General features: G+C 40.3%; 2 pseudogenes; both read right to left on the bottom strand.

The window, feature by feature from the left end:
- Nucleotides 1-368: 368 nt before the first annotated feature.
- On the bottom strand, nt 369-541 carry LOC121994410 (annotated as a pseudogene).
- A 717-nt stretch (nt 542-1,258) lies between these two features.
- LOC121982410 lies at nt 1,259-4,545 on the bottom strand (annotated as a pseudogene).
- Between the last annotated feature and the right edge of the window lie 5,512 nt (nt 4,546-10,057).

The following is a 10,057-nucleotide window of genomic DNA, read 5'->3' as shown; positions in this document are numbered from 1 at the left end:
TTTTTACTAAGATAAGTATAATATTAAATTAAATTAATTTTTTTCATAGGGAAGTTCGTTACAGTAATTTGTTGCTGGGATTCTCAAGTGTCACCCTTGCCATGAGTCTAACGAATCTTACCCAAATAATTAATTCTTAATTCTCCAAACAATTCGGATTTTCATAGATCCAAATAATTCAGATTTTTAAAAGTTAGGTATTTTACCCTAATGACTCTACTTTAGTATTTTAATGCTAAAATACTTTAATTAATATAATTTCATTATAAAGGGTCAATGTGATTTACATATGCGATGCACGATCACTAGTATAATATAATGTATGAATACACTTAAATTAGTGCCTAAGACCTATAAATTAGATTTGGTAAGAGTGCACTAGGCCTATGCAATAGTACAACGCAAGGGCGACACTTAAGAGCCCCAATAGTAAATCACTGTAATAGACTCTCCCTTATAAAAAATTAATTTAATTTTTTATATCATTTATTAAACTGATAAGAACAAATTCTACATTCGATCAAAAGATCGAGAAAGGTATTTTTTAAATGTTGTCAGCCCAATGTATTTATAGAAGGTTCTCCACTCGCGATATTATCTATCCTAAGATGTAAGACTAAAGAGAACTAGTATATATTTTTTTTTTATTATAAAAAACAATAAAAAAATACTAATAAGCCTTAAAATTATTTTGAAAAGAAAAAAAGAACACTAACGTAATTTAATTTTGGACTTAACCAAAATTAATTATTAAAGGTTCAGATTCTTAATTAAATAGTAAGATGTTTATACCACAAGAATCGTTGAACCGACGATTCTAAACTACCGATTCCGAACCGTGGTCATATCTACTCACGAGGCATCACCTCTTTCCACCTCGGCCACCACCCTCAAGGGCACAACAAAGGCGTGGAGGGGGGAGCGTAACATAGCCATTATATCAGGCTCAAATCTGTTAGTAGTCCATTAATTATAGCAAAAGTGAAATTCTTTTTCCTAGGAGCCCCAGGTAAATTGGGAAGCTGCAATTGGCCATTATTGGGAGGGCATTTTTCTCAACTTTATCAAGATTCGATCCCTTGTCCATTGTAGTAATATCTATCCTATAGTAGCCAACACAACCATGCCCCTGGAGAGCTCATCAATGCTATTACACAAACCTGTGATTAAAACAATAAATTATATCACCTTTAATGGGTTTGTCTACAATGACAAATCCATGTGTTACTAATTAACAAATTAGTCCACCTAACAGATCTTAATCCAACATATTGCCCATCATTAAAACTATTTAGCATGCAAGAATAACGGATTACATCTCAGTCTTCATTTCACATAAAAAAAATCTTACGTGATTTTTCAGAACCACACCAACAATACCATACTCATAGTTTGCTGTATGTACAATACCTCATGGAAGTTTGATTTTACGGTCTTTAAGAAGTGCCGACCACATTCACGGTTGTTGGAAGAAGGATTGACCAAACAAAGAACACAAAATGCTCAGCAAAATATCGGAGCTCCTATCGTCAAGTAATTTGTTTTATGTTGTCTTCGGATATCCCAAACCAAAACAATGAGTTGGGATTTAAACATCTCTCCATATAGCTCCAGAACTTCTGACTAAATTCTCTTAGATATCAATTTCCTCTCCTGAATCGACAAAAGAGAACAAAAGAGATCAGCAATAGAAATTAAGTACTAAGGAACACTGATGCTTCCAGTACCATATCATTTCAGGATTCTTATCCTACTACTTGATTGGATGAGCATGTGTAATCTCCTTCTCATGTGACACACTGTTTAGCATTTTAACTTGAATAGACTCTGAGCTCCCAACTGACTGAGAGTTAATCTCTGCCAAGGGATTGACAACAAGCCCACCCTGCACTCCAACCCTCCACTTATCCAATTGATAGGAATTCCTAGTTTCTCTGCCGTTGGAATTTTGTAGTTCTGAAACAGATAATCTAGTGGAGTTTCTGCCTTCAATCTTCCTCCAAAATTTAGTACTTAGGAATTCTGTACCAGGTAATCTGCAGCATGTGTTTGAAGTAGGATCATCTTTTGCCATCCTCAAAGAAGATAATGTAAAATTACGAGAGATCTCATCCAATGTTAGCTCAAGGCCATGGACTCTTGTTTCCAAAGAATGAAGCACATTTTGTGAGTTTCCAATGAATTTCTAAAGAAAATACCAATTAGAACGTTAGTTTCAAATTAGAACATTTTGTCTAGAGTAAAGTTTAAAGGAACAAGATATCAGACAATTAGCATAGCACTGAAATCAAAGACGAACACCAAATTATAGGCAAACATTATCAAAATAATAAAAGTGTAGAGAAATATAAATGTAGTAGTTTTAGATGTAAAACCAGAATACTCTTTAAGGAACTAGGAAGAGCAAGAGAGTGCGCAAAACTCCAGTTCTTAGTCCAGCATATTCAAATAAGGATTCTTAATATATAATTAAATATCAAGAAGTCGCCAACAAGTTAAAGGCACAAAATATTTAAGCAAAACTATAACATAATCATGAAAGATAAACAAATAAACAGAGGATACGGTAGTCTACGACAACCACATTCAATTAACAAATATAAGAAGACACCCTAAACAAAAGCAACTTTGCATCTGAAAGTAATTATACCTGGAGAAGCTCTAATAGATTGGATTGCTGGTTCTCAATTTGCACCAACTGCATCCTTATAGTAGACAGATTGCCAACCTTGTGTCCAGCATTTAGATCATCTTCTTTGATGTAAGATCCTATGGCTTGTTCCAATTGGGCAGTCTCCTGGAAAGGAACAACATGCGATGCTAACTTATTCCCTTTGTCTTCTGAGTTTCCTTCAAACAGCACTCGGCGTGCTTCTAATCTGGACCTGACATTGCCTTTTGGTTCTTGTTTCCGATATTTTGGCAACTGTTTGTGATCGACAACTTCTCCTGGAGAAACAGAGACAGGGATTTCTACTCTCCAATTAGAAGGTCTCTGTTCAGCTTTGCGGAACAAAGGTGGGGACAATTTCTTGTTCCTAATTGAGGGAACATTGGTTCGCGACGTAGGGATGGGTGATGCAGCAGGTGGAGGTGATCTGCTTGAAGAAACGTTTTTTGCTGATTGAATCGAAGAGGCGGCTGCAGGTGACGGGAATCGCACACCCGCCATTGTCTCTGTCAAATAGAAAATGAAGGTAAACGTCAAATGTTTTAACCTAACTTTGATACTCCTTGAGGAATATCGGAGGAAGGGAGTAGATTCATCACCTCTGGTGGAAGAATTCGCCTGCTGCGATTGAGGTTTGATTTCGCTTTCAGGAACCTCAGGAATGTCCTTCCACACATCCAGCATCCGATTCATGGAATCCCTCACAATCTTCACCTACATTGTTTCAAGAATCGAAGAGTAAAACTCATTGAAAATAAAGAGATTAAGGGTTTCAAATATGACGGTAATCCTATTCGAGTCAGACCTTGTCGAACCTCCTCGATTCAAAAGAAGAGATGCAGGAGGACCTAAATCCACTCAACAATTCCTTCTCTTTGAGGGCAAGAAGGGAGAGAGACTCGGCGGCAGCCTTGTAGCCCAGTCTTCGCTTGCGAGGGACTCCACGAGGCAGGGGATGAGCAGGGCGACAAGCTGAGCAGTCGCAGCGCCACCGGCCCCGGCGACACTGCCCAGGAGAGAGAGAAGTGCGGCCTTCGCCTTGAACGCGTTGCTACGGAGGAGCTTCACGAGGCGGGGGAGGAGGCGCTGGAGGTGGTGGGCGAGATCGGGGTCCAGGTCGGACGCCGTGGCGGCATCGACGGCCGCGGCGAGGGAGAGCGCGGCAGAGGTCTGCGCGCACTGGTCTTGCTCGTGCAGGAGGGCCTCGGACAACGGACGGAGGAGGACTGAGGCGAGGGCCGGCGGGTGCGCGGCAGCCATGGAGCGCAATGCTTCTACGCAAGCGCCGCGGACGGAGGAGTCCGGATCACGCAGCCGGCGGAGGGCAGCCGCGAGCATACGGGGGAGATGGGGGGCGACTGCGGAGGCCGGGTGGGAATGAGAGAGGAGGGAGAGGAGGCGGAGGGAGTGACGTCGGAGCGGCGTCTTGTCGGTCGGCCGCGCGTCGGCTATAGCAGAGAGGAAAGGGGGGAAGGCGTCGTCAGTAAGCCCCCTGGCGATGGCGTCGAGCTCCGACGCGGCCATCGCCTCGGTGTCGCGGTCCGACAGCTTCATCATGCATCGGTTCACGCGCTGCCGCACGCCCTCCTCATTGCTGGCTGCTGGCTGCTGCTGAACTCTGGAAGCCATTCCTGGCATCCAAAAAGGATTGCAATGACCCAATAAAGACTAAGCACACAACTACACCTTCTTGCTTGGATCACATTGCAACCACCACAACCATGGATGATGGAGTAAGAAGGAGGAGGATTGTTCTGCAAGTGGAAGAAAAGGGTACGACGGAGGTTTTGGTGAGGGGATGGAGAGAAGAGAGAGAATAGAGAGAGAAAGCTCAACTACCAAACAGCTGAAAAAAGAGGGGTGCGGTGCCGCGGTGGTTGGCAGATTAAAAGAGTGAATTTATAGAGCAGCATTTCTCACTTCTCAGTTGGTTCTAATCAATTATACATTTTTTAAAATAATTTTTTCCTCTGAAGCATTGTCAATAGAACTTAATGGAGTCCACATTGATGCATGTGCAAGGCATGTGACTGGAAAGTTTTAATCCGAATCTATTGTCTCTTAATTAAGTTTTTTTTTTTTGAACTCTTTTATCTCATCTCTTAACGTAAAGTTGATTATGCTCATCCTGAATATTCTTCAGGATTCTTCCTATAAATGAAGATAAATTATAAAGTAAACCCGTAGCTAAAGTCTCTTAACACACTTGTGCAACATTGGTGTGTGGTTTAGTTAATTAGTTAATCAAACAAAAGCTAAAAAACTTTATAGATATAACAAAAGAAGATGAAAATTGTCTGCTTTATGAAGCAGCTCTGAGTCTCTGACAATGTCTCCCGGCATGTGAGCGCGTGAGAGCAGGACGCAGCTACGGCTTCGGTAGGGCAGCTGTGGCTGCCCGCCGAGTGAAGGAAACGACTAAGCTGACAGATGAATCGAATTCAACTCATTTCCTTACATAAAATAAAATGAAAAAAAAAACATTTAAAAATTAAATTTTAAATTTCACATGAAGTTAATTAACTTGGAATATAAGCCACCGGTGAGGATGAGATGATTTAGTAATTAGTTATAAAATAGCTATTCCAAAGATAGCTAACTACCAACTCGTAAAGCTATTCACTAATTATAAAACTATGCATCTATCAACTGCTATAAACTCCGTCGACGATCGATATAAATGCAAGAATGTTAAGCGTACGCAATTGCAACTACAGTTTATGCAACATGATGTAGCACTGGATCGAAGGGATCAGCCACTGTTCATCCCAGTCATTTCGCTATATAATATAATACATTAATTTGTTCTCCACGTCGCATTCTCATATAACACGTTACTTTGTTATCGCATGCGAGACGATCATGTGGACGTCATTGTTTCATTCTTGGAGGCACCGATGATTCCAAAACACCCGTCGCCGCAGTGTCAACTGTCAACTGTATTCTGCAAGCATATGGAATATTTGTGGGACAGTATTATTATACAATATTCAATGGGTATTATAATCTATCGTATCTTTGGTGTATTAGTCATCGTGTAGTTTTCCAGCAGTGTAATTAATTTTTTCCATACTTCAAACTTGTTCTTAAATGATTTCACACGCTTGCGAAGAAGGCAATTTTATAATTACGTATTGAAGCATTATTCATATACCAGTATACGAGGTTACACAATTGAATTGATGTGATACAGAAATAAATTTATATTTAGTAGTCATGTTATAATTATCTTTTGTCTATTTCAACATTTATATATACTTTTTGTAATAATAAAAAACATAGCATGTGATGCATATGATTTATCACTGACATAAAATAGACAGCGGCAGCACGAGATGCATGAATCTAGTTTGCATCGATCGACGTTTTCCATCTCACTTAAATTTAATAAGCAAATTATATTAATGTTTAGATAATTAATTATGTTATTTATATGAATTTAGTTGAGGGTAAATAAAAAGATTCCCCCTAATCAAAAGAGCTTTATATATTAAAAGGATGCTTCAACACTTTTTATTTGAAAAATATTTTTTTAACACTATTTTATTTATTTTGTTCAAAATTATTACGGTATAAAATAACTATGATTTAAATTATCTGTTGACGAGAGATTCATATTTGAACGATGACTGATACAAAGGATGTCGTGAAAAAGAGAAGAAGGGATATGACTTGGCACGAGTGAGCTGTGTCTGGTTTTGGAGGTGTGGCATGCTTAGGCAAGGACATGCCCATCGGACATGGCCTGGTCATGTCTGGTTCTGGAGGTGCGACACTCCCAAGCATGGGCGTTCCCATGCATTGACATGGCTTGGTCGTGTCCGGATCTGGATGAGCGACAAAGCCAGGCACAACCTAGCCGTGTCTCATTCGAGAAGCAACAAAAAACCTAGAAAATAGGATTATATATATATATAGAGAGAGAGAGAGAGAGAGAGAAATGATCTCCTGCGGTGTATTTCTTGCGATTTTGATGCGGTTGCCTTCCTGATCGATCTGGTGACCGATCAGGGAACCTCCTGATCGGTCTGTAGACCGATCAGATCATTTTCTGATCGGTCTACAGACCGATCAGAAGTTTCCCTGATCGGTCAGGAGGTTCCCTGACCGATCAGGAGTTTCCCTGATCGGTCTGTAGACCGATCAGGAGGTTTCCTGATCGGTCCAGAGACCGATCAGGAATATACGTGGACTAAACCGCACCGATGCCGCAGCATAAGCACCGCAGGCTAACATTTCCGTATATATATATATATATATATATATATAGTTGAGAGAATTTTTATAAAATTTCGGCCGTTTTCGTGGAGTGAACATACCACCGAACCATGATAATTCTCTATTGTTTCTTCCTCGTGTTCGATGCTTTTTCATGTTCTCTTGATGAGATTCCTTCGTTGCCTTGTTGCTACGATCTTCTTTTGTCTCTCCTCTTCTCCCATAACTGGAGTTGGAGAGGTTGTTGCCCAAGGTGCAACAATTGATATCAATGCAATGGTTTTCAGCATGTCGAGGACATCTTCTACAAAATTTGATTTGATAAAGTTTAACGAAACTAGAAACTTTGGATTATGGCAGAGGAGGGTTAATGACTTGTTGATGCAATAAGGCATGGTGAAGGCGTTAGAAGAAAAGAAACAAAAAATCATGGAAAGGATGGATTGGGAGGAGTTTCAGGCGAAGGCAGTGACAATGACCAAACTTTATCTTACGGATGATGTGATGTCCCATATCATAGACAAGGAATCACCGATGACAATTTGGCAAAAGCTAGAAAGCCTTACATGTCAAAGTCGTTGACAAATAAGTTGTATCTTATGTAGAAATTATTTGGGTTGAAGATGACAGAAAGTGTTGGTGCAGATTGCACTAATAATTTGGTTTTGATGTATGACAAATAGGTTAAAGTTAGATGTGTTGTTTGTCTAACTACTCTACAAGTATGCAGGAGTTGACTGGTCTGAGGGACCTTACACCAAGTTGAAATCTAACTAGGTCTACGACCCTGATAGCTGGTGAGAAGTCCAGATAGATCCGCGGGGCCTAATATCTGGCAGGAAGTTCGGTTGGTTCCGCGGGACCCGACAACCGACCGAAGACCTGGCGAGTCAGAGGCGAGTCAGAGGCAAGTCAAGTAACTGTAGTTGGTAAGTGAAAGTAAGCAACTAAAGGAGAGATCTAGTTAGGACGCACTCCCCATTGAGGGAACTGTAGGCGTCAATCCAACTTAGATCCATTTGGGAAGCCTAAGTTGAGATCTTGACTAGATTCTGATCTTGAGGAGACATGATCAAATTACTACCCTATCTGCTATGTTGTGCTAACTCTGTTTTACAGGGTAGATATAATTTTTATTGCCCGGGCTAACATTTTCTTGTAGGGAGAAGGCTGCTAAAGAAAAGGACTCCGAGCGCCAAGACTCCGAGCCGTTTGGAGGGGTTTCAGGTGGCCGAAATGGAACTATTTAAAGGCCTTCGATCCGGAGCTTCAGAACAACAACCACGACAAATTTTTCTCTTGTTCGGTGCTCCAAAAAAGCTCATGCGATATTGTAAAGCTCCTACGATAACTTGCAACTAAGAGTCTCATTTTGTTGTTATTGGTAACTTTTATTTCCAGTTCTTGTAATTAACTCCTGTAAACTTTTTGCGAACTGTTAGTGAATTGTCCAATGAAAGCACTCAACGACTGCAGGTCTTGGAGTAGGTGGCACACCCCGGGGGGAGTCCCTACCAGAAGAAATTTTGGCAGCATCTCCCCTGTACGGGTGACAATCTGAAACTTCCTACAACATACTCATACTCGGCCAATACGACCAGAACAATATATATATGATAACATACCACGCAGTTTAATAGTAAACTAAACTAATGCAACGATAAGGAAAATCATCTTAAAAATCCTACTCAATTATACCCATAAAGCTCAAAACTTATATCCTACTCAACTACACTCATAAAACATAAATCACAACGACACAAATAAAATCAACTCACCTCTTCTGCCGTCCAGGCAGGCATGTAGCAGAATATAACCAAATAAATATAAAAAGAAAACTCATCGACAAATAAAAGACCATACAGCAATCCATAGAACAAAACTAGTACAAGTCTAAAACGTAGTCTATATAGCATCATAAGAAAAATCAAATGACCAAATAAATATCCTTGCGATTTGCAGGGGGACTAGCGATTGGAATTCTCCGGACAGCCTCAACCTGAAAATAGTAATAGCATGGGGTGAGTCAACTCCTCAGCAGGTAACTATTGACATGCATAGTAAGAAATAACAATAGCAATAATTATGCGTACAGTCTCCAGATATAGGAATGATAAATGCAAACTGAAAGGAATAGGGAGTATCTGTACTAACCAGGACCTGGTGTATGGATAATAAACCGAGAGGTATAGAAATCTTGTATGCATGTCAAACATATGCATCCACCAAATATGCAGCATATAAGTGCAGCAAACACAAGCAATAAATGCATCAATGCGTATGATGCCAATGACATGTCCTGGTCACCCCTACTGTAGTCTGCCGTCTCACACACGATGGTGAGATCGAGTGGGTAGAGCTGTGACAACCGTGCACTCTGCCATCACTGCTCCTGAGTGACCGAGTGGATGGGATGCTGTCGGAGTATACCTATCCTCCTTACCCCAAATCATAAGTGGGGGAGCTCAATGCTCTCATCTCCCTGAGCAAGTTCAGAGAGGGATCATTGTCCTGCTACCATGCTGCGTCACACTACTCATGAGTGGACCAACGGAGCCCTTGACATAGCAACCTGCTGCAACACACCCTGCTTGATAAAAATCACTAACCCATGAGTGGTTGTGTGTGCAGATCCATGTAATTGGAGATGTGCTCAACAATAATGGAGCCGACTATCGCACAGCATGCAATCATGCGAGATGGTGTATGACACTAAACATGGAAATATCCTGAACCTATCAATCTCTATATAATGTGTACCATAGGACAAATGGACCAAATCAATGATCTAGGTACACAGGTCAGATAAGGTATAAAAACCTAAGTCCTGAACATAATAAGGCATGATTATGTCACTACCTCTATAAGCATATAAAATCAGGTGGGTACTAACATAGAATGCATAACAAGTAAGCAAAACAAGCATGTAATAGGTATCCGATAGTGACAAACTGATGCAGATAAGAAACATAATTATTACTACTTGTTAAAAACTACTATGCATATCAAATGACATATCTAAAAAGATAAGTCAAAGTGCCCACCTCCAATAGAAAGGTCCAATCCAATCCAATCCAAATCCGACGTCAAGATACTCGTCTCGCGTCAAAGTCCTGTGTTAAACAATACATATATATATATTATTTAGCTAAATTCGTATAAATAGCT

The sequence above is a fragment of the Zingiber officinale genome, chromosome 1B (genome assembly GCF_018446385.1).
Source record: "Zingiber officinale cultivar Zhangliang chromosome 1B, Zo_v1.1, whole genome shotgun sequence".
In the NCBI taxonomy this organism is placed as follows: domain Eukaryota; kingdom Viridiplantae; phylum Streptophyta; class Magnoliopsida; order Zingiberales; family Zingiberaceae; genus Zingiber; species Zingiber officinale.
Note: the sequence above shows the minus strand (reverse complement) of the source record. Positions and strands in the feature narration are given on the sequence as shown.